Raw genomic sequence first — 26352 nt, forward strand, 5'->3', positions numbered from 1 at the left:
CGTACTGGATGTGATGCAGGCTGGGCCAGCTTACATAGGGGCCAGGTATGGGCGGAGCCCTACACACAGTACAATACAATCGTGAGGAAACGGAACTGAGGTAAGGGAAATGAAACTGAAACCAACCACAGTCACAGGCAGAGAATACCAATGAGTGATGAATGGAACATTTCATCACACGTAGTAACACCATGTCGCGCACCGTCTCCTGCGCTTTCCCGACTCTGAATGAGTTCACTCGCCTGCTAGGCGACTTTCCAGACCTAACCAGGCCCACGTTCTCCTCCACGGCCACGAAACATGGTGTGGAACACCACATCACCACCACCGGCCCCCCAGTCCACGCGCGGGCCCGGCGCCTCAAACCTGGCAAGCTAGCGGTCGCGAAGGCGGAGTTCGCAACAATGGAACGCTTAGGGATTATTCGCAGGTCGAATAGTCCCTGGTCTTCGCCTCTTCACATCGTTCCGGAACCTGGCGGCGGATGGCGGTCCTGCGGCGACTATCGGCGACTAAACGACGCCACCACTCCTGATCGATACCCGATCCCCCACATCCAGGATTTCTCTGCCCATTTGGCAGGAAACACCGTTTTTTTCCAAGATTGACCTTGTCCGAGGCTACCACCAGATCCCGGTGCACCTGCAAGACGTCCAGAAGACCGCAGTCATCACCCCTTTCGGTCTTTTCGAATTTTTAAGGATGCCGTTTGGGTTGAAGAACGCCGCCCAGGCTTTCCAGCGCCTCATGGACGCCGTGCTGCAGGACCTCAAGTTCCTTTTCGTCTACTTAGACGATATTCTCATCGCCAGTCCTAATAAGGAGGAACACATCTCTCATCTACGCGCCCTCTTTCGACACCTCAGCCCACACGGCCTGATTATCAACCCAGCCAAGTGTCAGTTTGGTCTGCATCAAATTGATTTCCTGGGACATCGCATCACCGCAGAGGGAGCGGTTCCTTTGCAAGCAAAGGTGGAGGCGGTGACATCCTTTCCACGCCCGCAGAACATAAAGGCCCTGCAGGAATTCCTCAGCATGGTAAACTTTTACCACCGTTTCGTGCCTAAGGCAGCACTGCTCATGCAGCCCCTGTACGAGGCCCTCAAGGGCAAGTCTGGCAAGGATCCGGTGAGCTGGACGGGTGACATGGACCGGGCATTCACCGACACCAAGAGCGCCTTAGCCAACGCGACCATGCTGGCGCACCCGCTACCAGGAGCCACCATCGCCCTCACCACCGACGTGTCAGATTACGCAATCGGCGCCGTTCAGGAGCAGTGGGTGAACGGGACGTGGCAGCCGTTGGCATTCTTCAGCCGTCAACTGCGGCGTAACGAGCGGGCGTACAGTACTTTCGACACGGAGTTACTAGCCCTTTTTCTGGCCATCCGCCATTTCCGGTTCTTGTTGGAAGGACGTCCTTTCACCGCCTTCGTCGACCATAAGCCACTGACCTTTGCCATGGCCAAGACCGCCGAACCGTGGTCATCTCGACAACAATGTCAGCTGACATACATCTCCGAATTTACCACAGATATCCAGCACGTGGCCGGTAAAGACAACCTGGTGGCAGATTGCCTCTCCCGCGCAACCGTGCATGCGGTCCAGCTGGGCATCGACTACGCCCTCATGGCAGCAGACCAGACCAAGTCTCAGACCAGAAGTGCGGACTTACCGCACCAACACCACTAGCCTCCAGTTGGCCGACGTCAGGTTTCATTCGGCTGGTACCACGTTGCTGTGTGACGTCTCCGTTCGGGACCCTCGCCCTATTGTGCCGGTCGCCTGGCGCCACAAGGTGTTTGACGCCATACATGGGTTGTCACACCCAGGAATGAAGGCTTCTCAGAGGCTAATGTCATCTAAGTTCATTTGGTGGGGCATGCATAAAGATGTCCGCGACTGGGCCAACACCTGCGTGGTCTGCCAAAAGGCCAAGGTACAGCGCCACATCAAGGCTCCATTGGCCACCTTTGCAGTTCCTGAGTGACGGTTTGACCACGTTAATGTGGACCTGGTAGGACCACTTCCACCTTCCCATGGTTTTACGCACATCCTGACCATAGTAGATCGCACCACCAGATGGCCAGAGGCGGTTCCCCTGTCATCTACTACTTCGGCGGACATGGCTAGGGCATTCATCTCTTTGTGGGTTGCCTGTTTTGGAGTGCCTGCTGACATCTCTTCGGACCGGGGACCACAGTTTTCCTCCGAACTCTGAAATGCGGTGGCTCAACGACTTGGTGTCAAGTTACACTGCACCACAGCCTACCACCCACAAGCGAACGGTCTGTGCGAACGTTTTCACAGATCGCTTAAGGCCGCACTGAGGGACAGCCTCCAAGACGCTGGGTGGGCAGACAAGCTGCCGTGGGTCATGTTGGGCCTTCGCACGGCCCCCAAGGAAGATCTTCACTCTTCCGCGGCAGAGCTCGTTTATGGTCAGCCGCTGCGAGTGCCAGGGGATTTCTTGCCAACACCAATGGAGCCATGGTCCGCCTCACGCCAGCTTATCAGTCACCAGGAAGCAGCCAGATGTTTCGCGCCGGTTCCCACATCGCATCACGGGTTTCAGGGCTCTCACGTTCCAGCGGAGCTGAAACAAGCCGACTACGTGTTCATCCGCCACGATGCTCACCGGGATTCGCTCAAGGACCCACACACTGGTCCTTTCCGCGTGTTAGAGGCAGGAGACTAAACCTTCAAGGTGGATGTCGGTGGTAAACCGGACCACATTTCAGTCGACCGTTTGAAGCCAGCACACCTGGACCTTGACCGTCCCGTCGAGACCGCACAGCCACTGAGACGAGGTTGGCCGCCCACCGTCGTCTCGCCAGAACAAGTGCAACCACCCGCCAGACCGCCCGCCGGCCAACAGCTTCCGCTTCGGGAATACAGGAGTCGTTCTGACAGGCTTGTCAGACCCCCTCACCGTTTGACTTTTTCCATTAAAGACAATTCTGGGGGGGGGCGCATGTGGCAGAGCCACTGAGGGACTCTGAACAACTGTACATAATTCCCTTTAACGATGTGTTAGCTACAGACTAAATCTGTACCATTGTATATATTGTTTGCATGTACAGTGTGCGGTCCCTTTAAGAGCGCGGGCAAACGCGATGACGTCATGCCGCTAATCACGTGATCACCCAAACGCGGGAAAAACGTGATGACGTCATGACGCCATCCACGGGACCGCCCTGGCAGTCCTCGTGGAGCCTCCGACCTGTTAAGACCTGTATTCATAGTTCTCTTGCATCAATCTGTTTAAACTCGTTAGTTTGACATTAAAATCCTTTTTGATTGATTGCCTGCGTCGAACTCAATCTCTAGATAGGAATTTGACCATTCCTACAGTGTCCCATTTTATTTTCTGAAGTGTCAGTGCTGAACACCTAAATACTGATCTGCTCTTTCCCTGGCATCTATATCCCCATCTCTGACGCTCTCCCCTAGACGCGAGCCGATCTCTGGGGCAAAGTCCGGGCGGGGGACAAGGTAAAGGGGTCACTGAAATCTCCTGGGTAAGTGAAATTCATTTGGTTATTATTCGGTCATGAGACGTGGACATCACTGGCAAGATGGCTTCTATTGACCATCCCAAGCCATGTCATCCGTGGCTCAGTGGGTCTCTCTCTTTCGCCTCCAAGTCAGAAGGTCGAGGGTTCGAGCCCCCACTCCGGAGACTCGAGCCCCGTAACCCAGGCTCGACACTCCCCCGGTGCCAGTACTGAGGGAGCGCCGCACTGTCGGAGGGGCGGTACTGAGTGAGCGCCGCACTGTCGGAGGGGCGGTACTGAGGGAGAGCCGCACTGTCGGAGGGGCGGTACTGAGGGAGCGCCGCACTGTCGGAGGGGCAGTACTGAGGGAGCGCCGCACTCTCGGAGGGGCGGTACTGAGGGAGGGCCGCACTGTCGGCGGGACAGTACTGAGGGAGCGCCGCACTGTCAGAGGGGCGGTACTGAGGGAGTGCCGCACTGTCGGAGGGGCGGTACTGAGGGAGCGCCGCACTGTTGGAGGGGCGGTACTGAGGGAGCGCCGCACTGTCGGAGGGGCGGTACTGAGGGAGCGCCGCACTGTCGGAGGGGCAGTACTGAGGGAGCGCCGCACTGTCGGAGGGGCGGTACTGAGGGAGCGCCGCACTGTCGGAGGGGCGGTACTGAGGGAGCGCCGCACTATCGGAGAGGCAGTACTGAGGGAGCGCCGCACTGTCGGAGGGGCGGTACTGAGGGAGCGCCGCACTGTCGGAGGGGCGGTACTGAGGGAGCGCCGCACTATCGGAGAGGCAGTACTGAGGGAGCGCCGCACTGTCGGAGGGGCGGTACTGAGGGAGCGCCGCACTGTCGGAGGGGCGGTACTGAGGGAGCGCCGCACTGTCGGAGGGGCAGTACTGAGGGAGCGCTGCACTGTCGGAGGTGCCGTATTTTGGGACAAGCATTAAAACCGAGGCCCTGTCTGCCCTCTCAGACGGATGTAAAAGATCCCACGGCCACTGTTGGAAGAAGAGCAGGGGGGAGTTCTCCCTGGTGTCCTGGGCCCAATATTTATCCCTCAACCAACATCGCTAAAAAGCAGATGATCTGGTCATTTATCACATTGCTGTTTGTGGGAGCTTGCTGTGCGCAAATTGTCTGCCGTGTTTCCTACATTACAACAGTGACCGCACTTCAAAAAAAGTCCTTCATTGGCTGTGAAGAGCTTTGGGACGTCCTGAGGTGGGGAAAGGCGCTGGAGAAATGGGAGTCTTTTGTTCTTTAACATAGGTCAGAGACCCAGTATTATGGGATGGAGGCCCCACATTATTATGGGATGGAGGCCCCACATTATTATGGGACGGAGGCCCCACATTATTATGGGATGGAAGCCCAGCAATATTATGGGATGGCGGACCGTATCATGGATCTCTGTCCCGCCTGTTCGTCCGGTGCCTTGCCGTCCAAGTCAAGACTCGGATCGTGGCCTCTCTTGCTGCCTCTGTTCCCGAGCCGAGGGGTTTTATTGACATTGTGGGCGAGATCGAAAGTCGAGGCCTCTGTTTCCGCTCCGCCGCGGCGGGATTGACCGAGCCTCCACCGCGGGGCCCACCCGGCCGCGTTCCCGAGTCCCACGCTAAACCACGAGTGGGACCGCCGCTCTGGCCTCAGGTCGGCACTGATTTGGCCCTGACCAGCAGTTTGGGAGGGGGGTTGTGGGTGGAGGTGGCGGGGGGGCGGGTGTGGTGGCATGCATTAGCTGGCCACAGCACCCCTTGGCCCCCTCTCCACTTCTGACTGTTCCCGGTGCGGGAGGCCCAGCCCCACCGGCGTCAGGATAGCACAGGATGCCCCACTCAGTCGAATATCCCCGCCAAAGCTGACAGGGGCCCGTGAGTGGGGATTGGCAACCTCCGGAACAGAGGCCACTGTCCGCGTCTTGTCTTGCGCGCCAAGTCACGGGACTAAGAGACAGGGCCTCCATCCCATAAAGCTCGGCTTCCATCCCATCCGGGGCAGGGCAGCTAAGAGACAGCAAGCAGCAGGAGTCAACACCCTCGGGGGCAAGGGAGAGAACTATCAACCGAGGCCAAACTTCAAGAAAGGACGAGACCCTCACTGACTAGGCCCCATCTTCCTCCTACTGCCCTGACTAGGCCCCATCTTCTTCCTACTGTCCTGACTAGGCCCCATCTTCCTCCTACTGTCCTGACTAGGCCCCATCTTCCTCCTACTGTCCTGACTAGGCCCCATCTTCCTCCTACTGCCCTGACTAGGCCCCATCTTCCTCCTACTGTCCTGACTAGGCCCCATCTTCCTCCTACTGTCCTGACTAGGCCCCATCTTCTTCCTACTGTCCTGACTAGGCCCCATCTTCCTCCTACTGTCCTGACTAGGCCCCATCTTCCTCCTACTGTCCTGACTAGGCCCCATCTTCCTCCTACTGTCCTGACTAGGTCCCATCTTCCTCCTACTGCCCTGACTAGGCCCCATCTTCCTCCTACTGTCCTGACTAGGCCCCATCTTCCGCCTACCATCCTGACTAGGCCCCATCTTCCTCCTACTGTCCTGACTAGGCCCCATCTTCCTCCTACTGTCCTGACTAGGCCCCATCTTCCTCCTACTGTCCTGACTAGGCCCCATCTTCCTCCTACTGCCCTGACTAGGCCCCATCTTCCTCCTACTGTCCTGACTAGGCCCCATCTTCCTCCTACTGTCCTGACTAGGCCCCATCTTCCTCCTACTGTCCTGACTAGGCCCCATCTTCCTCCTACTGTCCTGACTAGGCCCCATCTTCTGCCTACAATCCTGACTAGGCCCCATCTTCCTCCTACTGTCCTGACTAGGCCCCATCTTCCTCCTACTGTCCTGACTAGGCCCCATCTTCCTCCTACTGTCCTGACTAGGCCCCATCTTCCTCCTACTGTCCTGACTAGGCCCCATCTTCCTCCTACTGTCCTGACTAGGCCCCATCTTCCTCCTACTGCCCTGACTAGGCCCCATCTTCCTCCTACTGTCCTGACTAGGCCCCATCTTCCTCCTACTGCCCTGACTAGGCCCCATCTTCCTCCTACTGTCCTGACTAGGCCCCATCTTCCTCCTACTGTCCTGACTAGGCCCCATCTTCCTCCTACTGTCCTGACTAGGCCCCATCTTCCGCCTACCATCCTGACTAGGCCCCATCTTCCTCCTACTGTCCTGACTAGGCCCCATCTTCCTCCTACTCCCCTGACTAGGCTCCATCTTCCGGCTACCATCCTGACTCGGCCCCATCTTCTTCCTACTGTCCTGACTCGGCCCCATCTTCTTCCTACTGCCCTGACTAGGCCCCATCTTCCTCCTACTGCCCTGACTCGGCCCCATCTTCCTCCTACTGCCCTGACTAGGCCCCATCTTCCTCCTACTGTCTTGACTAGGCCCCATCTTCCTCCTACTGTCCTGACTAGGCCCCATCTTCCTCCTACTGTCCTGACTAGGCCCCATCTGCCTCCTACTGCCCTGACTAGGCCCCATCTTCCTCCTACTGTCCTGACTAGGCCCCATCTTCCTCCTACTGTCCTAACTAGGCCCCATCTTCCGCCTACCATCCTGACTAGGCCCCATCTTCCTCCTACTGTCCTGACTAGGCCCCATCTTCCTCCTACTGTCCTGACTAGGCCCAATCTTCCTCCTACTGCCCTGACTAGGCCCCATCTTCCTCCTACTGTCCTGACTAGGCCCCATCTTCCTCCTACTGTTCTGACTAGGCCCCATCTTCCTCCTACTGTCCTGACTAGGCCCCATCTTCCTCCTACTGCCCTGACTAGGCCCCATCTTCCGCCTACCATCCTGACTAGGCCCCATCTTCCTCCTACTGTCCTGACTAGGCCCCATCTTCCTCCTACTGTCCTGACTAGGCCCCATCTTCCTCCTACTGTCCTGACTAGGCCCCATCTTCCTCCTACTGCCCTGACTAGGCCCCATCTTCCTCCTACCGTCCTGACTAGGCCCCATCTTCCTCCTACTGTCCTGACTAGGCCCCATCTTCCTCCTACTGTCCTGACTAGGCCCCATCTTCCTCCTACTGTCCTGACTAGGCCCCATCTTCCTCCTACTGTCCTGACTAGGCCCCATCTAACTCCTACTGTCCTGACTAGGCCCCATCTTCCGCCTACCATCCTGACTAGGCCCCATCTTCCTCCTACTGTCCTGACTAGGCCCCATCTTCCTCCTACTGCCCTGACTAGGCCCCATCTTCCGCCTACCATCCTGACTCGGCCCCATCTTCTTCCTACTGTCCTGACTAGGCCCCATCTTCCTCCTACTGCCCTGACCAGGCCCCATCTTCCTCCTACTGTCTTGACTAGGCCCCATTTTCCTCCTACTGCCCTGACTAGGCCCCATCTTCCTCCTACTGTTCTGACTAGGCCCCATCTTCCTCCTACTGTCCTGACTAGGCCCCATCTTCCTCCTACTGCCCTGACTAGGTCCCATCTTCCTCCTACTGTCTTGACTAGGCCCCATCTTCCTCCTACTGCCCTGACTAGGCCCCATCTTCCTCCTACTGTTCTGACTAGGCCCCATCTTCCTCCTACTGTCCTGACTAGGCCCCATCTTCCTCCTACTGCCCTGACTAGGCCCCATCTTCCTCCTACCGTCCTAACTAGGCCCCATCTTCCGCCTACCATCCTGACTAGGCCCCATCTTCCTCCTACTGTCCTGACTAGGCCCCATCTTCCTCCTACTGTCCTGACTAGGCCCCATCTTCCTCCTACTGCCCTGACTAGGTCCCATCTTCCTCCTACTGTCCTGACTAGGCCCCATCTTCCTCCTACTGTTCTGACTAGGCCCCATCTTCCTCCTACTGTCCTGACTAGGCCCCATCTTCCTCCTACTGTTCTGACTAGGCCCCATCTTCCTCCTACTCTCCTGACTAGGCCCCATCTTCCTCCTACTGCCCTGACTAGGCCCCATCTTCCTCCTACTGCCCTGACTAGGCCCCATCTTCCTCCTACTGTCCTGACTAGGCCCCATCTTCCTCCTACTGCCCTGACAAGGCCCCATCTTCCTCCTACTGTCCTAACTAGGCCCCACCTTCCGCCTACCATCCTGACTAGGCCCCATCTTCCTCCTACTGTCCTGACTAGGCCCCATCTTCCTCCTACTGTTCTGACTAGGCCCCATCTTCCTCCTACTGTCCTGACTAGGCCCCATCTTCCTCCTACTGTCCTGACTAGGCCCCATCTTCCTCCTACCATCCTGACTAGGCCCCATCTACCTCCTACCATCCTGACTAGGCCCCATCTTCCTCCTACTGTCCTGACTAGGCCCCATCTTCCTCCTACTGTCCTGACTAGGCCCCATCTTCCTCCTACTGCCTTGACTAGGCCCCATCTTCCTCCTACTGTCCTGACTAGGCCCCATCTTCCTCCTACTGTTCTGACTAGGCCCCATCTTCCTCCTACTGTCCTGACTAGGCCCCATCTTCCTCCTACTGTCCTGACTAGGCCCCATCTTCCTCCTACTGTCCTGACTAGGCCCCATCTTCCTCCTACTGTCCTGACTAGGCCCCATCTACCTCCTACTGTCCTGACTAGGCCCCATCTTCCTCCTACTGTCCTGACTAGGCCCCATCTTCCTCCTACTGCCCTGACTAGGCCCCTCCTTCCCCCTGACTTCACCTGCGACCCTGCTCCGACGCCCTCCCACCGTCCCCCCAGCTGCGGACTTCCCAGCATGCGTTGCTCTGTCCAAGCAGACACTCTACGACTGCCCCCCCAAAGGGTTAATGTCTACACGGTCGCCGTGGTGACCGGGTCAGGAATTGGATACAAAATAAACAAGGGAAAAGATCGAGAGTGAGAACAAAACCAGGGGAGAGGAATGCGGGCAAATGGTTTTCAGCTGAACTGATGGATTGGAATTGAATTGAATTGAATTGAAATTGAGAGACTGAGAGAGAGAGACTGAGAGAGAGAGGGACAGAGAGAGAGAGAGAGACAGACAGAGAGAGAGACTGAGAGAGAGAGAGAGAGAGACTGAGAGAGAGAGAGAGAGAGACAGAGAGAGAGAGAGAGAGGGACAGAGAGAGACAGAGAGAGAGAGAGACTGAGAGAGAGAGAGAGACTGAGAGAGAGAGAGAGAGAGAGACAGAGAGAGAGAGAGAGAGAGAGAGTGAGACAGAGAGAGACAGAGAGAGAGACAGGGAGAGGGAGGGAGAGTGAGAGGGAGGGAGGGAGAGGGAGGGAGGGAGAGGGAGTTAGGAAGCTGGGATCGAATTGGCAGGCATGCAGGTGGTGATGGGAGCCACATGAGAATCCTCCTTTTGGCCTCGAGCAGTTCGGGAGAGGCAGCTGGAAGGAGCCAAGAGCTGCAGCTCAGTCCAGTGCCTGGAAGGAAGTTACAGTGTGCACCAGCTGCTGGGCGAGCAATAATATAAACACAGAGAGGAACGCAGGGAGCGTCGCTCAGCAAGCCAGTCCAGTGTGTGTGTGTGTGCGTTCCCCGCAACTCTCCCTCTCTCCTCGCCCCTCTCAAAATCCTCTCTGCAGCCAGAGACTCGTGTGAGGGAAAAACTCATTTCTGAAAAGGCTAAAGACAACTTGGAGAAGTTTGCTAAGGTGAACAATCCTTTCTCTTTGAGGTAAGATTGACATTTTTTAATGCTTCTTATGACTGCGGTTTCCTGATTGATTTGTGCGCTCTCAATTATTTCTCTCTCTCCCTTTATTTTACCCCTCTCGGCCAGTCTTTGCCCCCCCCCCCCTCTCCCCCTTGTTCACTCTCGGCTGGTTTTCCCTGCGAGTCCACTTTATGGTCCTGTTCCCCTTTACTCCTTTCCCACCCCGCCCTCCCTCTTTCCCTGTCCCCCTCTCTCCCTCTTTCCCTGTCCCCCCTCTCTCCCTCTTTCCCTGTCCCCCTCTCTCCCTCTTTCCCTGTCCCCCTCTCTCCCTCATTCCCTGTCCCCCTCTCTCCTTTCCCTGTCCCCCTCTCTCCTTTCCCTGTCCCCCTCCCTCCTTTCCCTCCCCTCTCCGCCACACCCTCCTCCCACCTCGCCTTCCCTCACCCCTCTCTCTTTCCGTTTATCTCCCTCTCGCTTTCTCCCTCTTTCTTTCCTACTGCAGTATTCTCGCTCCTTCGCTCCCCCTCTCTCTCCTTCTCTCTCCCCCTCTCTCGTTTCTCTTCCCATCTCTCGCCCACCTTCCTGCTTCTCCTTCTCTCCCATTCTCTCTCTCCCCCTCTCTCGTTTCTCTCCACGTCTCTCCCCTTCTTCCTCCCTCCTCCTCTCCCATTCTGTCTCTCTCCTGCTCTCCCATTCTCTCTCTCTCTCCCCCTCTCTCGTTTCTCTCCACGTCTCTCCCCTTCTTCCTCCCTCCTCCTCCTCTCCCATTCTGTCTCTCTCCTGCTCTCCCATTCTCTCTCTCTCTCCCCCTCTCTCGTTTCTCTCCACGTCTCTCCCCTTCTTCCTCCCTCCTCCTCCTCTCCCATTCTGTCTCTCTCCTGCTCTCCCATTCTCTCTCTCTCTCCCCCTCTCTCGTTTCTCTCCACGTCTCTCGCTCCCCTTCCTCCTCTCTCCCCCTTTCCCATTCTCTCCCTCCCTCTCTCTCTCTTCACATCGCTCCCTTTCCGTTCACGCTCTCCTCCCTTCCTTTCGTTGCTGCCCCTCAACGCCGCGACAATAACTGAAGAAAGTTTTGTGAAGAACATGAGAGGAGAGCCATGAACGACTCTGTCTCCAGCCTGCATTCCTGAGTCTTAGTGTGTGCTTTAAAAAGCAACAGCACCCCCCATAGACCTCTTCCAGCACAGGAACTGGTTGAAGGAAGTTAAGAGAGGGAGTGGAGCAGACAACAGTAATTGCATTTATATAGCGCCTTTAACGTAGTAAAACGTCCCGCGGCGCTTCACAGGAGCGTAAATCAGACAAAAATTGACAACGAGCCACATAAAGAGATATTAGGCACAGGTGACCACAAGCTGGGTCAAAGAGGTTGGTTTTAAGGAGCCTCTTAAAGGAGGAGAGAGAGAGGCGAAGAGGTTTAGGGAGGGAATTCCAGAGCTCAGGGGGCCTGGCGCGGTCGCCAATGGCGGAGTGATGGAACTTGGGGGATGCGCAAGAGGCCAGAATTGGAGGAGTGCAAAGATCTCGGGGGAGGGTGGTTGGAGGAGGTTACAGAGATAGGGGGGGGGGGGGGGGAGCAAGGAGGCCGCGGAGGGATTGAAAACAAGGATGGAGAATTTTAAAAATCGTGGTGTGGCCGGACCGGGAGCCAATGTAGGTCAGCGAGCACAGCCGGGGTGATGGATGAACGGGACTCGGTGCGAGTTCGAAAGCGGGGCGGCGGAGAATTGAACATGAAGGGAGACTCACTCGAGCCTCTGTTATTGCACGAAGGGGCAGGGGTTGCGTTTATTTGCAGAGGGCTTGGAGGCTGTAAAGGTCGGTCACTCCCCGCCTTATGGGATTTGAATTTGCAGGAGGAAGGAGGAGCTTGAAGTAGGTGATGGGGGGAGGACGGTTCTCTCAGCGTGCCGCCCACAGTCGATCAGCATGACGGGACACAGACCAAAAAATACGCTCCCCCTTTTAAAGGTTAACTCGAAGTCTGAGGCGACCCCACCCATGGTCGAATAGGCACGAAAGGAAAAGGAGTGCGAGCTCGTCCCCCCACTCGTGCTGTACCTGACCCTGGGAGTGTTTGATGGGACAGTGTAGAATGAGCTTTACTCTGTATCTAACCCCATGCTGTACCTGCCCTGGGAGTGTTTGATGGGACAGTGTAGAATGAGCTTTACACTGTATCTAACCCATGCTGTACCTGGGGAGTGTTTGATGGTGACAGTGTAGAGGGAGCTTTGCTCTGTATCTAACCCGTGCTGTACCTGCCCTGGGAGTGTTTGATGGTGACAGTGTAGAGGGAGCTTTACTCTGTATCTAACCCGTGCTGTACCTGCCCTGGGAGTGTTTGATGGTGACAGTGTAGAGGGAGCTTTGCTCTGTATCTAACCCGTGCTGTACCTGCCCTGGGAGTGTTTGACGGGGACATTGTAAAGTGAGCTTTACTCTGTATCTATCCCGTGCTGTACCTGCCCTGGGAGTGTTTGATGGGACAGTGTAGAGGGAGCTTTACTCTGTATCTAGCCCGTGCTGTACCTGCCTTGGGAGTGTTTGATGGGGACATTGTAGAGGGAGCTTTACTCTGTATCTAACCCGTGCTGTACCTGCCCTGGGAGTGTTTGATGGGGACATTGTAGAGGGAGCTTTACTCTGTATCTAACCCGCGCTTTCCCTGCCCTGGGAGTGTTTGATGGGTTAGTGTAGAGGGAGCTTTACTCTGTAACTATCCTGTGTTGCACCTGCCCTGGGAGTGTTTTATGTGACAATGTCGAGTGAGCTTTACTCTGTATCTAACCCGTGCTGTACCTGCCCTGGGCGTGTTTGATGGGGACAGTGCAGAGGGAGCTTTAATCTGTGTCTAACCCATGCTGTACCTGCCCTGGGAGTGCTTGATGGGTTAAACATAGAAACATAGAAGATAGGAGCAGGAGTAGTCCATTCGGCCCCTCGAGCCTGCTCCGCCATTCAATGAGGTCATGGCTGACCATTCAAATTCAGTCCCCTGTCCCTGCCTTCTCCCCATATCCCTTGATCCCTTTAGCCTTAAGAAATATATCCAACTCTTTCTTGAATATATTTAATGAATTGGCCTCCACCGCCCTCTGTGGCAGAGAATTCCACAGGTTCACCACTCTCTGAGTGAAGAAATTCCTCCTCATTTCAGTCCTAAATGGCTTACCCCTTATCCTTAGACTGTGACCCCTGGTTCTGGATTCCCCAGCCATCAGAAACATCCTTCCTGCATCTAGTCTGTCCAGGCCTGATAGAATTTTATATGTTTCGATGAGATCCCCTCTCAATCTTCTAAACTCCAGTGAGTATAAGCCCAATCGACACAATCTCTCCTCATACGTCATTCCTGCCATCCCAGGTATCAGCCTGGTGAATCTTCGCTGCACTCCTTCCATGGCAAGTACGTCCCTTCCTCGGGTAAGGCGACCAAAACTGCACACAATACTCAAGGTGCAGTCTCACCAAGGCCCTGTACAACTGTAGCAAGACATCCTTGTTGCTGTACTCAAACCCTCTTGCTACGAAGGCCAACATACCATTTGCCTTCTTAAACGCCTGCTGCACCTGCATGCTTACCTTTAGCGACTGGTGCATAAGAACACCCAGGCCTCTTTGCACTTCCCCTTCTCCCAATCTATTGCCATTCAAATAATAATCTGCCTTCCTGTTTTTGCTACCAAAGTGGATAACCTCACATTTATCCACATTATAGTGCATTTGCCATGTTTCTGCCCAGTCACCCAACCTGTCCAAATCGTGCTGGAGTTTCCCGACATCCTCCTCACAGCATACCCTCCCACCCAGCTTTGTGTCGTCTGCAAATGTGGAGATATTACATCCAATTCCCTCGTCCAGATCATTAATATATATTGTGAACAGCTGGGGTCCTAGGACTGATCCTTGCGGTACCCGACTAGTCACTGCCTGCCACTCAGAAAACGACCCGTTTATTCCAACTCTTTGCTTTCTGTCCGCCAACCAGTTCTCTATCCAAGTCAGTACCTTGCCCCCAATCCCATGTGCCTTAATTTTGCACGCTAATCTCTTATGCGGGACCTTATCGAAAGCCTTCTGAAAGTCCAAATACACCACATCCACTGGTTCTCCCTTATCTATTTTACCAGTTACATCCTCAAAAAATTCCAGTAGATTAGTCAAGCATGATTTACCTTTTGTAAATCCATGTTGACTTTGTCCAATCCAGTCCACTGCTTTCCAAGTGCTCTGCTATTACATCTTTTATAATGGACTCTAGTATTTTCCCCACTACCGATGTCAGGCTTACCGGTCTATAATTCTCCGCCTTTTCTCTACCACCTTTTTTGAATAGTGGGGTAACATTAGCTACCCTCCAATCCATGGGTACTGTTCCAGAATCTATCGGGTTCTGGAAGATGATCAGCAATGCATCTACTATTTCGAGGGCCACTTCCTTAAGTACCCTGGGATGTAGATTATCAGGCCCTGGGGATTTATCGGCCTTCAGTCCCATCAATTTTCCTAACACTATTTCCCTACAAATACTGATTTCTTTCAGTTCCACCCTTTCATCAGACCCTATGTTCCCCGGCATCTCTGGGAGGTTATTTGTGTCCTCCTTTGTGAAGACAGAACCAAAGTATGTATTTAGTTGGTCTGCCATTTCCTTGTTTCCCATTATAAATTCCCCTGATTCTGACTGTAAGGGACCTACGCTTGACTTAACCAATCTGTAGAGGGAGCTTTACTCTGTATCTAGCCCCGTGCTGTACCTGCCCTGGGAGTGTTTGATGGGACAGTGTAGAGGAGCTTTACTCTGTATTTAACTCGTGCTATACCTGCCCTGGCAGTGTTTGATGGACAGTTTAGAGGGAGCTTTACTCTGTATCTAACCCGTGCTGTACCTGTCCTGGGAGTGTTTGATGGGACAGTGTAGAGGGAGCTTTACTCTGTATCTAACCCGTGCTGTACCTGTCCTGGCAGTGTTTGATAGGACAGTGTAGAGGGAGCTTTACTCTGTATCTAACCCGTGCTGTACCTGTCCCTGAGAGTGTTTGATGGGGACAGTGTAGAGGGAGCTTTACTCTGTATCTAACTCGTGCTGTACCTGCCCTGAGAGTGTTTGATCGGGACGGTGTTGTGGGAGCTTTACTCTGTATCTAACCCGTGCTGTACCTGCCCTGGAGTGTTTGATGGGGACAGTGTAGAGGGAGCTTTACTCTGTATCTAACCCGTGCTGTCCCTGCCCTGGGAGTATTTGATGGGGACAGTGTAGAGGGAGCTTTACCCTGTATCAGACCCGTGCTGTACCTGCCCTGGAGTGTTTGATGGGACAGTGTAGAGGGAGCTTTACTCTGTATCTAACCCGCGCTGTAGCTGCCTGGGAGTGTTTCATGGGACAGTGTAGAGGGAGCTTTACTCTGTATCTAAGCTTTGCTGTACCTGCCCTGCGAGTGTTTGATGGGGACGGTGTAGAGGGAGCTTTACTCTGTGTCTAACCCATGCTGCACCTGCCCTGGGAGTGTTTGGTGGGGACAGTGTAGAGGGAGCTTTACTCTGTATCTAAGCTTTGCTGTACCTGCCCTGCGAGTGTTTGATGGTACAGTGTAGAGGGAGCTTTACTCTGTATCTAACCCGTGCTGTCCCAGCCTTGGGAGTGTTTGATGGGGACAGTGTAGAGAGGGAGCTTTACTCTGTATCTAACCTGTGCTGTACCTGCCCTGCGAGTGTTTGATGGGACAGTGTAGAGGGAGCTTTACTCTGTATCTAACCTGTGTTGTACTTGACCTGGGAGTGTTTAATGGGACAGTGTAGAGGGAGATTTCCTCTGTATTTAACACGTGCTGTAGCTGCCCTGGGAGTGTTTTGATGGGACACTGTAGAGGGAGCTTTACTCTGTATCTAACCCGTGCAGTACCTGCCCTGGGAGTGTTTGATGGGACAGTGTAGAGGAAGCTTTACTCTGTATCTAACCCGTGCTGTACCTGCCCTGGGAGTGTTTGATGGGACAGTGTAGAGGGAGCTTTACTCTGTATCTAACCCGTGCTGTACCTGCCCTGGAGTGTTTGATGGGACAGTGTAGAGGGAGCTTTACTCTGTATCTAACCCGTGCTGTACCTGCCCTGGGAGTGTTTGATGGGACAGTGTAGAGGGATCTTTACTCTGTATCTAACCTGTGCTGTACATGCCCTGGGAGTGTTTGATGGGACAGTGCAGAGGGAGCTTTCCTCTGCATCTAACCCGTGCTGTACCTGCCCTGGGAGTGTTTGATGGGACAGTGCTGAGGGAGCTTTACTCTGTCTCTAACCCGTGCTGTACCTGCCCTGGGAGTGTTTGATGGGACAGTGTCGAGGGAGCTTCACTCTGTAACTAACCCATGCTATACCTGCCCTGGGAGGGTTTAATGGGACAGTGTAGAGGGAGTTTTACTCTGTATCTAACCCGTGCTGTACCTGCCCTGGGAGTGTTTGATGTGACAGTGTAGAGGGAGCTTTACTCTGTATCTAACCTGTGCTGTACCTGCCCTGGGAGTGTTTGATGGGACAGTGTAGAGGGAGCTTTACTCTGCATCTAACCCGTGCTGTACCTGCCCTGGGAGTGTTTGATGGGACAGTGTCGAGGGACTTTTACTATGTATCTCACCCGTGCTGTACCTGCCCTGGGAGTGTTTGATGGGGCGGTGTAGAGGAAGCTTTACTCTGTATCTATCCCATGCTGTACCAGCCCTAGGAGTGTTTCATGGGGACAGTGTAGAGGGAGCTTTCCTCTGTATCGAACCCATGCTGTATCTGCCCTGGGAGTGTTTGATGTGACAGTGTAGGGGGAGCTTTCCTCTGTATCTAACCCGTGCTGTACCTGCCCTGGGAGTGTTTGATGGGACAGTGGAGAGGGAGCTTTACTCTGTATCTAACCCGTGCTGTACCTGCCCTGGGAGTGTTTGATGGGACACTGTAGAGGGAGCTTTACTCTGTATCTAACCCGTGCAGTACCTGCCCTGGGAGTGTTTAATGGGACAGTGCAGAGGGAGCTTTACTCTGTATCTAACACGTGCTGTACCTGCCCTGGGAGTGTTTGATGGGACAGCGTAGCGGGAGCTTCATTCTGTAACTAACCCGTGCTGTACCTGCCCTGGGAGTGTTTGATGGGATAGTGTAGAGGGAGCTTTACTCTGTATCTCAGCCATGCTGGACCTGCCCTGGGAGTGTTTGATGGGACAGTGTAGAGGAAGCTTTACTCTGTATCTAACCCGTGCTGTACCTGCCCTGGGAGTGTTTGATGGGACAGTGTAGAGGGAGCTTTACTCTGTATCTAACCCGTGCTGTACCTGCCCTGGGAGTGTTTGATGGGACAGTGTAGAGGGAGCTTTACTCTGTATCTAACCCGTGCTGTACCTGCCCTGGGAGTGTTTGATGGGACAGTGTAGAGGGATCTTTACTCTGTATCTAACCCGTGCTGTACATGCCCTGGGAGTGTTTGATGGGACAGTGCAGAGGGAGCTTTCCTCTGCATCTAACCCGTGCTGTACCTGCCCTGGGAGTGTTTGATGGGACAGTGTAGAGGGAGATTTACTCTGTAACTAACCCGTGCTGTACCTGCCCTGGGAGTGTTAGATGGGACAGTGTAGAGGGCGCTTTACTTTGTATCTAACCCGTGCTGTACCTGCCCTGGGAGTGTTTGATGGGACAGTGCAGAGGGAGCTTTACTCTGTATCTAACCTGTGCTGTACCTGCCCTGGGAGTGTTTGATGGGACAGTGTAGAGGGAGCTTCACTCTGTATCTAACCTGTGCTGTACCAGCCCTAGGAGTCTTTCATGGGGACAGTGTAGGGGGAGCTTTCCTCTGTATCGAACCCATGCTGTACCTGCCCTGGGAGTGTTTGATGGGACAGTGTAGAGGGAGCTTTACTCTGTATCTAACCCGTGCTGTACCAGCCCTAGGAGTGTTGGATGGGTTAGTGTAGAGGGAGCTTTACTCTGTATCTAACCCGTGCTCTACCTGCCCTGGGAGTGTTTGAAGGGACAGTGAAGAGGGAGCTTTACTCTGTATCTAACCTGTGCTGTACCTGCCCTGGGAGTGTTTGATGGGACAGTGTAGAGGGAGCTTTGCTCTGTATCTAACCCGTGCTGTACCTGCCCTGGGAGTGTTTGATGGGACAGTGTAGAGGGAGCTTTACTCTGTATCTAACCCGTGCTGTACCTCCCCTGGAAGTGTATCATTGGACAGTGGAGAGGGAGCTTTACTTTGTATCTAACCCGTGCTGTACCTGCCCTGGGAGTGTTGGAGAGGACAGTGTAGAGGGAGCTTTATTCTCTATCAAAGATGTGCTGTGCCTGCCCTGGCACTGTTTGATGGGACAGTGTAGAGGGTGCTTTTCTCTGGAGCTAACCCGTTCTGTGCTTACTCTGGGAGTGTTTGATGGGAATGTTTTGAGCGAGCTTTACTCTGTATCCAGCCCGTGCTGTACCTGCCCTGGCAGTGTTTGATGGGACAGTATAGAGGGAGCTTTTCTGTGTATTTAACACGTGCTGTAGCTGCCCTGGGAGTGTTTGATGGGACACTGTAGAGGGAGCTTTACTCTGTATCTAACCCGTGCAGTACCTGCCCTGGGAGTGTTTGATGGGACAGTGTAGAGGAAGCTTTACTCTGTATCTAACCCGTGCTGTACCTGCCCTGGGAGTGTTTGATGGGACAGTGTAGAGGGAGCTTTACTCTGTATCTAACCCGTGCTGTACCTGCCCTGGGAGTGTTTGATGGGACAGTGTAGAGGGAGCTTTACTCTGTATCTAACCCGTGCTGTACCTGCCCTGGGAGTGTTTGATGGGACAGTGTAGAGGGATCTTTACTCTGTATCTAACCTGTGCTGTACATGCCCTGGGAGTGTTTGATGGGACAGTGCAGAGGGAGCTTTCCTCTGCATCTAACCCGTGCTGTACCTGCCCTGGGAGTGTTTGATGGGACAGTGCTGAGGGAGCTTTACTCTGTCTCTAACCCGTGCTGTACCTGCCCTGGGAGTGTTTGATGGGACAGTGTCGAGGGAGCTTCACTCTGTAACTAACCCATGCTGTACCTGCCCTGGGAGGGTTTAATGGGACAGTGTAGAGGGAGTTTTACTCTGTATCTAACCCGTGCTGTACCTGCCCTGGGAGTGTTTGATGTGACAGTGTAGAGGGAGCTTTACTCTGTATCTAACCTGTGCTGTACCTGCCCTGGGAGTGTTTGATGGGACAGTGTAGAGGGAGCTTTACTCTGCATCTAACCCGTGCTGTACCTGCCCTGGGAGTGTTTGATGGGACAGTGTCGAGGGACTTTTACTATGTATCTCACCCGTGCTGTACCTGCCCTGGGAGTGTTTGATGGGGCGGTGTAGAGGAAGCTTTACTCTGTATCTATCCCATGCTGTACCAGCCCTAGGAGTGTTTCATGGGGACAGTGTAGAGGGAGCTTTCCTCTGTATCGAACCCATGCTGTATCTGCCCTGGGAGTGTTTGATGTGACAGTGTAGGGGGAGCTTTCCTCTGTATCTAACCCGTGCTGTACCTGCCCTGGGAGTGTTTGATGGGACAGTGGAGAGGGAGCTTTACTCTGTATCTAACCCGTGCTGTACCTGCCCTGGGAGTGTTTGATGGGACACTGTAGAGGGAGCTTTACTCTGTATCTAACCCGTGCAGTACCTGCCCTGGGAGTGTTTAATGGGACAGTGCAGAGGGAGCGTTACTCTGTATCTAACACGTGCTGTACCTGCCCTGGGAGTGTTTGATGGGACAGCGTAGCGGGAGCTTCATTCTGTAACTAACCCGTGCTGTACCTGCCCTGGGAGTGTTTGATGGGATAGTGTAGAGGGAGCTTTACTCTGTATCTCAGCCATGCTGGACCTGCCCTGGGAGTGTTTGATGGGACAGTGTAGAGGAAGCTTTACTCTGTATCTAACCCGTGCTGTACCTGCCCTGGGAGTGTTTGATGGGACAGTGTAGAGGGAGCTTTACTCTGTATCTAACCCGTGCTGTACCTGCCCTGGGAGTGTTTGATGGGACAGTGTAGAGGGAGCTTTACTCTGTATCTAACCCGTGCTGTACCTGCCCTGGGAGTGTTTGATGGGACAGTGTAGAGGGAGCTTTACTCTGTATCTAACCCGTGCTGTACCTGCCCTGGGAGTGTTTGATGGGACAGTGTAGAGGGATCTTTACTCTGTATCTAACCCGTGCTGTACATGCCCTGGGAGTGTTTGATGGGACAGTGCAGAGGGAGCTTTCCTCTGCATCTAACCCGTGCTGTACCTGCCCTGGGAGTGTTTGATGGGACAGTGTAGAGGGAGATTTACTCTGTAACTAACCCGTGCTGTACCTGCCCTGGGAGTGTTAGATGGGACAGTGTAGAGGGCGCTTTACTTTGTATCTAACCCGTGCTGTACCTGCCCTGGGAGTGTTTGATGGGACAGTGCAGAGGGAGCTTTACTCTGTATCTAACCTGTGCTGTACCTGCCCTGGGAGTGTTTGATGGGACAGTGTAGAGGGAGCTTCACTCTGTATCTAACCTGTGCTGTACCAGCCCTAGGAGTCTTTCATGGGGACAGTGTAGGGGGAGCTTTCCTCTGTATCGAACCCATGCTGTACCTGCCCTGGGAGTGTTTGATGGGACAGTGTAGAGGGAGCTTTACTCTGTATCTAACCCGTGCTGTACCAGCCCTAGGAGTGTTGGATGGGTTAGTGTAGAGGGAGCTTTACTCTGTATCTAACCCGTGCTCTACCTGCCCTGGGAGTGTTTGAAGGGACAGTGAAGAGGGAGCTTTACTCTGTATCTAACCTGTGCTGTACCTGCCCTGGGAGTGTTTGATGGGACAGTGTAGAGGGAGCTTTGCTCTGTATCTAACCCGTGCTGTACCTGCCCTGGGAGTGTTTGATGGGACAGTGTAGAGGGAGCTTTACTCTGTATCTAACCCGTGCTGTACCTCCCCTGGAAGTGTATCATTGGACAGTGGAGAGGGAGCTTTACTTTGTATCTAACCCGTGCTGTACCTGCCCTGGGAGTGTTGGAGAGGACAGTGTAGAGGGAGCTTTATTCTCTATCAAAGATGTGCTGTGCCTGCCCTGGCACTGTTTGATGGGACAGTGTAGAGGGTGCTTTTCTCTGGAGCTAACCCGTTCTGTGCTTACTCTGGGAGTGTTTGATGGGAATGTTTTGAGCGAGCTTTACTCTGTATCCAGCCCGTGCTGTACCTGCCCTGGCAGTGTTTGATGGGACAGTATAGAGGGAGCTTTTCTGTGTATTTAACACGTGCTGTAGCTGCCCTGGGAGTGTTTGATGGGACACTGTAGAGGGAGCTTTACTCTGTATCTAACCCGTGCAGTACCTGCCCTGGGAGTGTTTGATGGGACAGTGTAGAGGAAGCTTTACTCTGTATCTAACCCGTGCTGTACCTGCCCTGGGAGTGTTTGATGGGACAGTGTAGAGGGAGCTTTACTCTGTATCTAACCCGTGCTGTACCTGCCCTGGAGTGTTTGATGGGACAGTGTAGAGGGAGCTTTACTCTGTATCTAACCCGTGCTGTACCTGCCCTGGGAGTGTTTGATGGGACAGTGTAGAGGGATCTTTACTCTGTATCTAACCTGTGCTGTACATGCCCTGGGAGTGTTTGATGGGACAGTGCAGAGGGAGCTTTCCTCTGCATCTAACCCGTGCTGTACCTGCCCTGGGAGTGTTTGATGGGACAGTGCTGAGGGAGCTTTACTCTGTCTCTAACCCGTGCTGTACCTGCCTGGGAGTGTTTGATGGGACAGTGTCGAGGGAGCTTCACTCTGTAACTAACCCATGCTGTACCTGCCCTGGGAGGGTTTAATGGGGACAGTGTAGAGGGAGTTTTACTCTGTATCTAACCCGTGCTGTACCTGCCCTGGGAGTGTTTGATGTGACAGTGTAGAGGGAGCTTTACTCTGTATCTAACCTGTGCTGTACCTGCCCTGGGAGTGTTTGATGGGACAGTGTAGAGGGAGCTTTACTCTGCATCTAACCCGTGCTGTACCTGCCCTGGGAGTGTTTGATGGGACAGTGTCGAGGGACTTTTACTATGTATCTCACCCGTGCTGTACCTGCCCTGGGAGTGTTTGATGGGGCGGTGTAGAGGAAGCTTTACTCTGTATCTATCCCATGCTGTACCAGCCCTAGGAGTGTTTCATGGGGACAGTGTAGAGGGAGCTTTCCTCTGTATCGAACCCATGCTGTATCTGCCCTGGGAGTGTTTGATGTGACAGTGTAGGGGGAGCTTTCCTCTGTATCTAACCCGTGCTGTACTGCCCTGGGAGTGTTTGATGGGACAGTGGAGAGGGAGCTTTACTCTGTATCTAACCCGTGCTGTACCTGCCCTGGGAGTGTTTGATGGACACTGTAGAGGGAGCTTTACTCTGTATCTAACCCGTGCAGTACCTGCCCTGGGAGTGTTTAATGGGACAGTGCAGAGGGAGCGTTACTCTGTATCTAACACGTGCTGTACCTGCCCTGGGAGTGTTTGATGGGACAGCGTAGCGGGAGCTTCATTCTGTAACTAACCCGTGCTGTACCTGCCCTGGGAGTGTTTGATGGGATAGTGTAGAGGGAGCTTTACTCTGTATCTCAGCCATGCTGGACCTGCCCTGGGAGTGTTTGATGGGACAGTGTAGAGGAAGCTTTACTCTGTATCTAACCCGTGCTGTACCTGCCCTGGGAGTGTTTGATGGGACAGTGTAGAGGGAGCTTTACTCTGTATCTAACCCGTGCTGTACCTGCCCTGGGAGTGTTTGATGGGACAGTGTAGAGGGAGCTTTACTCTGTATCTAACCCGTGCTGTACCTGCCCTGGGAGTGTTTGATGGGACAGTGTAGAGGGAGCTTTACTCTGTATCTAACCCGTGCTGTACCTGCCCTGGGAGTGTTTGATGGGACAGTGTAGAGGGATCTTTACTCTGTATCTAACCCGTGCTGTACATGCCCTGGGAGTGTTTGATGGGACAGTGCAGAGGGAGCTTTCCTCTGCATCTAACCCGTGCTGTACCTGCCCTGGGAGTGTTTGATGGGACAGTGTAGAGGGAGATTTACTCTGTAACTAACCCGTGCTGTACCTGCCCTGGGAGTGTTAGATGGGACAGTGTAGAGGGCGCTTTACTTTGTATCTAACCCGTGCTGTACCTGCCCTGGGAGTGTTTGATGGGACAGTGCAGAGGGAGCTTTACTCTGTATCTAACCTGTGCTGTACCTGCCCTGGGAGTGTTTGATGGGACAGTGTAGAGGGAGCTTCACTCTGTATCTAACCTGTGCTGTACCAGCCCTAGGAGTCTTTCATGGGGACAGTGTAGGGGGAGCTTTCCTCTGTATCGAACCCATGCTGTACCTGCCCTGGGAGTGTTTGATGGGACAGTGTAGAGGGAGCTTTACTCTGTATCTAACCCGTGCTGTACCAGCCCTAGGAGTGTTGATGGGTTAGTGTAGAGGGAGCTTTACTCTGTATCTAACCCGTGCTCTACCTGCCCTGGGAGTGTTTGAAGGGACAGTGAAGAGGGAGCTTTACTCTGTATCTAACCTGTGCTGTACCTGCCCTGGGAGTGTTTGATGGGACAGTGTAGAGGGAGCTTTGCTCTGTATCTAACCCGTGCTGTACCTGCCCTGGGAGTGTTTGATGGGACAGTGTAGAGGGAGCTTTACTCTGTATCTAACCCGTGCTGTACCTGCCCTGGGAGTGTTTGATGGGACAGTGTAGAGGGAGCTTTACTCTGTATCTAACCCGTGCTGTACCTGCCCTGGAAGTGTATCATTGGACAGTGGAGAGGGAGCTTTACTTTGTATCTAACCCGTGCTGTACCTGCCCTGGGAGTGTTGGAGAGGACAGTGTAGAGGGAGCTTTATTCTCTATCAAAGATGTGCTGTGCCTGCCCTGGCACTGTTGATGGGACAGTGTAGAGGGTGCTTTTCTCTGGAGCTAACCCGTTCTGTGCTTACTCTGGGAGTGTTTGATGGGAATGTTTTGAGCGAGCTTTACTCTGTATCCAGCCCGTGCTGTACCTGCCCTGGCAGTGTTTGATGGGACAGTATAGAGGGATTTTCTGTGTATTTAACACGTGCTGTAGCTGCCCTGGGAGTGTTTGATGGGACACTGTAGAGGGAGCTTTACTCTGTATCTAACCCGTGCAGTACCTGCCCTGGGAGTGTTTGATGGGACAGTGTAGAGGAAGCTTTACTCTGTATCTAACCCGTGCTGTACCTGCCCTGGAGTGTTTGATGGGACAGTGTAGAGGGAGCTTTACTCTGTATCTAACCCGTGCTGTACCTGCCCTGGGAGTGTTTGATGGGACAGTGTAGAGGGAGCTGTACTCTGTATCTAACCCGTGCTGTACCTGCCCTGGGAGTGTTTGATGGGACAGTGTAGAGGATCTTTACTCTGTATCTAACCTGTGCTGTACATGCCCTGGGAGTGTTTGATGGGACAGTGCAGAGGAGCTTTCCTCTGCATCTAACCCGTGCTGTACCTGCCCTGGGAGTGTTTGATGGGACAGTGCTGAGGAGCTTTACTCTGTCTCTAACCCGTGCTGTACCTGCCCTGGGAGTGTTTGATGGGACAGTGTCGAGGGAGCTTCACTCTGTAACTAACCCATGCTGTACCTGCCCTGGGAGGGTTTAATGGGACAGTGTAGAGGGAGTTTTACTCTGTATCTAACCCGTGCTGTACTGCCCTGGGAGTGTTTGATGTGACAGTGTAGAGGGAGCTTTACTCTGTATCTAACCTGTGCTGTACCTGCCCTGGGAGTGTTTGATGGGACAGTGTAGAGGGAGCTTTACTCTGCATCTAACCCGTGCTGTACCTGCCCTGGGAGTGTTTGATGGGACAGTGTCGAGGGACTTTTACTATGTATCTCACCCGTGCTGTACCTGCCCCTGGGAGTGTTTGATGGGGCGGTGTGTAGAGAAGCTTTACTCTGTATCTATCCCATGCTGTACCAGCCCTAGGAGTGTTTCATGGGGACAGTGTAGAGGGAGCTTTCCTCTGTATCGAACCCATGCTGTATCTGCCCTGGGAGTGTTTGATGTGACAGTGTAGGGGAGCTTTCCTCTGTATCTAACCCGTGCTGTACCTGCCCTGGGAGTGTTTGATGGGACAGTGGAGAGGGAGCTTTACTCTGTATCTAACCCGTGCTGTACCTGCCCTGGAGTGTTTGATGGGACACTGTAGGAGCTTTACTCTGTATCTACCCGTGCAGTACCTGCCCTGGGAGTGTTTAATGGGACAGTGCAGAGGGAGCGTTACTCTGTATCTAACACGTGCTGTACCTGCCCTGGGAGTGTTTGATGGGACAGCGTAGCGGGAGCTTCATTCTGTAACTAACCCGTGCTGTACCTGCCCTGGGAGTGTTTGATGGGATAGTGTAGAGGGAGCTTTACTCTGTATCTCAGCCATGCTGGACCTGCCCTGGGAGTGTTTGATGGGACAGTGTAGAGGAAGCTTTACTCTGTATCTAACCCGTGCTGTACCTGCCCTGGGAGTGTTTGATGGGACAGTGTAGAGGGAGCTTTACTCTGTATCTAACCCGTGCTGTACCTGCCCTGGAGTGTTTGATGGGACAGTGTAGAGGGAGCTGTATCTGTATCTAACCCGTGCTGTACCTGCCCTGGGAGTGTTTGATGGGACAGTGTAGAGGGAGCTTTACTCTGTATCTAACCCGTGCTGTACCTGCCCTGGGAGTGTTTGATGGGACAGTGTAGAGGGATCTTTACTCTGTATCTAACCCGTGCTGTACATGCCCTGGGAGTGTTTGATGGGACAGTGCAGAGGGAGCTTTCCTCTGCATCTAACCCGTGCTGTACCTGCCCTGGGAGTGTTTGATGGGACAGTGTAGAGGGAGATTTACTCTGTAACTAACCCGTGCTGTACCTGCCCTGGGAGTGTTAGATGGGACAGTGTAGAGGGCGCTTTACTTTGTATCTAACCCGTGCTGTACCTGCCCTGGGAGTGTTTGATGGGACAGTGCAGAGGGAGCTTTACTGTATCTAACCTGTGCTGTACCTGCCCTGGGAGTGTTTGATGGGACAGTGTAGAGGGAGCTTCACTCTGTATCTAACCTGTGCTGTACCAGCCCTAGGAGTCTTTCATGGGGACAGTGTAGGGGGAGCTTTCCTCAGTATCGAACCCATGCTGTACCTGCCCTGGGAGTGTTTGATGGGGGAGTGTTTGATGGGACAGTGTAGAGGGAGCTTTACTCTGTATCTAACCCGTGCTGTACCAGCCCTAGGAGTGTTGGATGGGTTAGTGTAGAGGGAGCTTTACTCTGTATCT

General features: G+C 53.7%; 1 protein-coding gene across 1 annotated transcript in view; it reads left to right on the forward strand.

The window, feature by feature from the left end:
- Positions 1 to 9700: 9700 nt before the first annotated feature.
- Positions 9701 to 26352, forward strand: part of LOC147086817 (biglycan-like) — a 97542-nt gene continuing 80890 nt past the window's right edge. The window contains 1 exon segment of the mRNA XM_085978992.1: positions 9701 to 10095. The gene's annotated coding sequence lies outside the window, so the exon portion shown is untranslated.

This window comes from Somniosus microcephalus, unplaced genomic scaffold (genome assembly GCF_052327205.1).
Source record: "Somniosus microcephalus isolate GS21.2 unplaced genomic scaffold, FLI_Smic_1.0 unresolved_chr7, whole genome shotgun sequence".
Taxonomy (NCBI): Eukaryota; Metazoa; Chordata; class Chondrichthyes; order Squaliformes; family Somniosidae; genus Somniosus; species Somniosus microcephalus.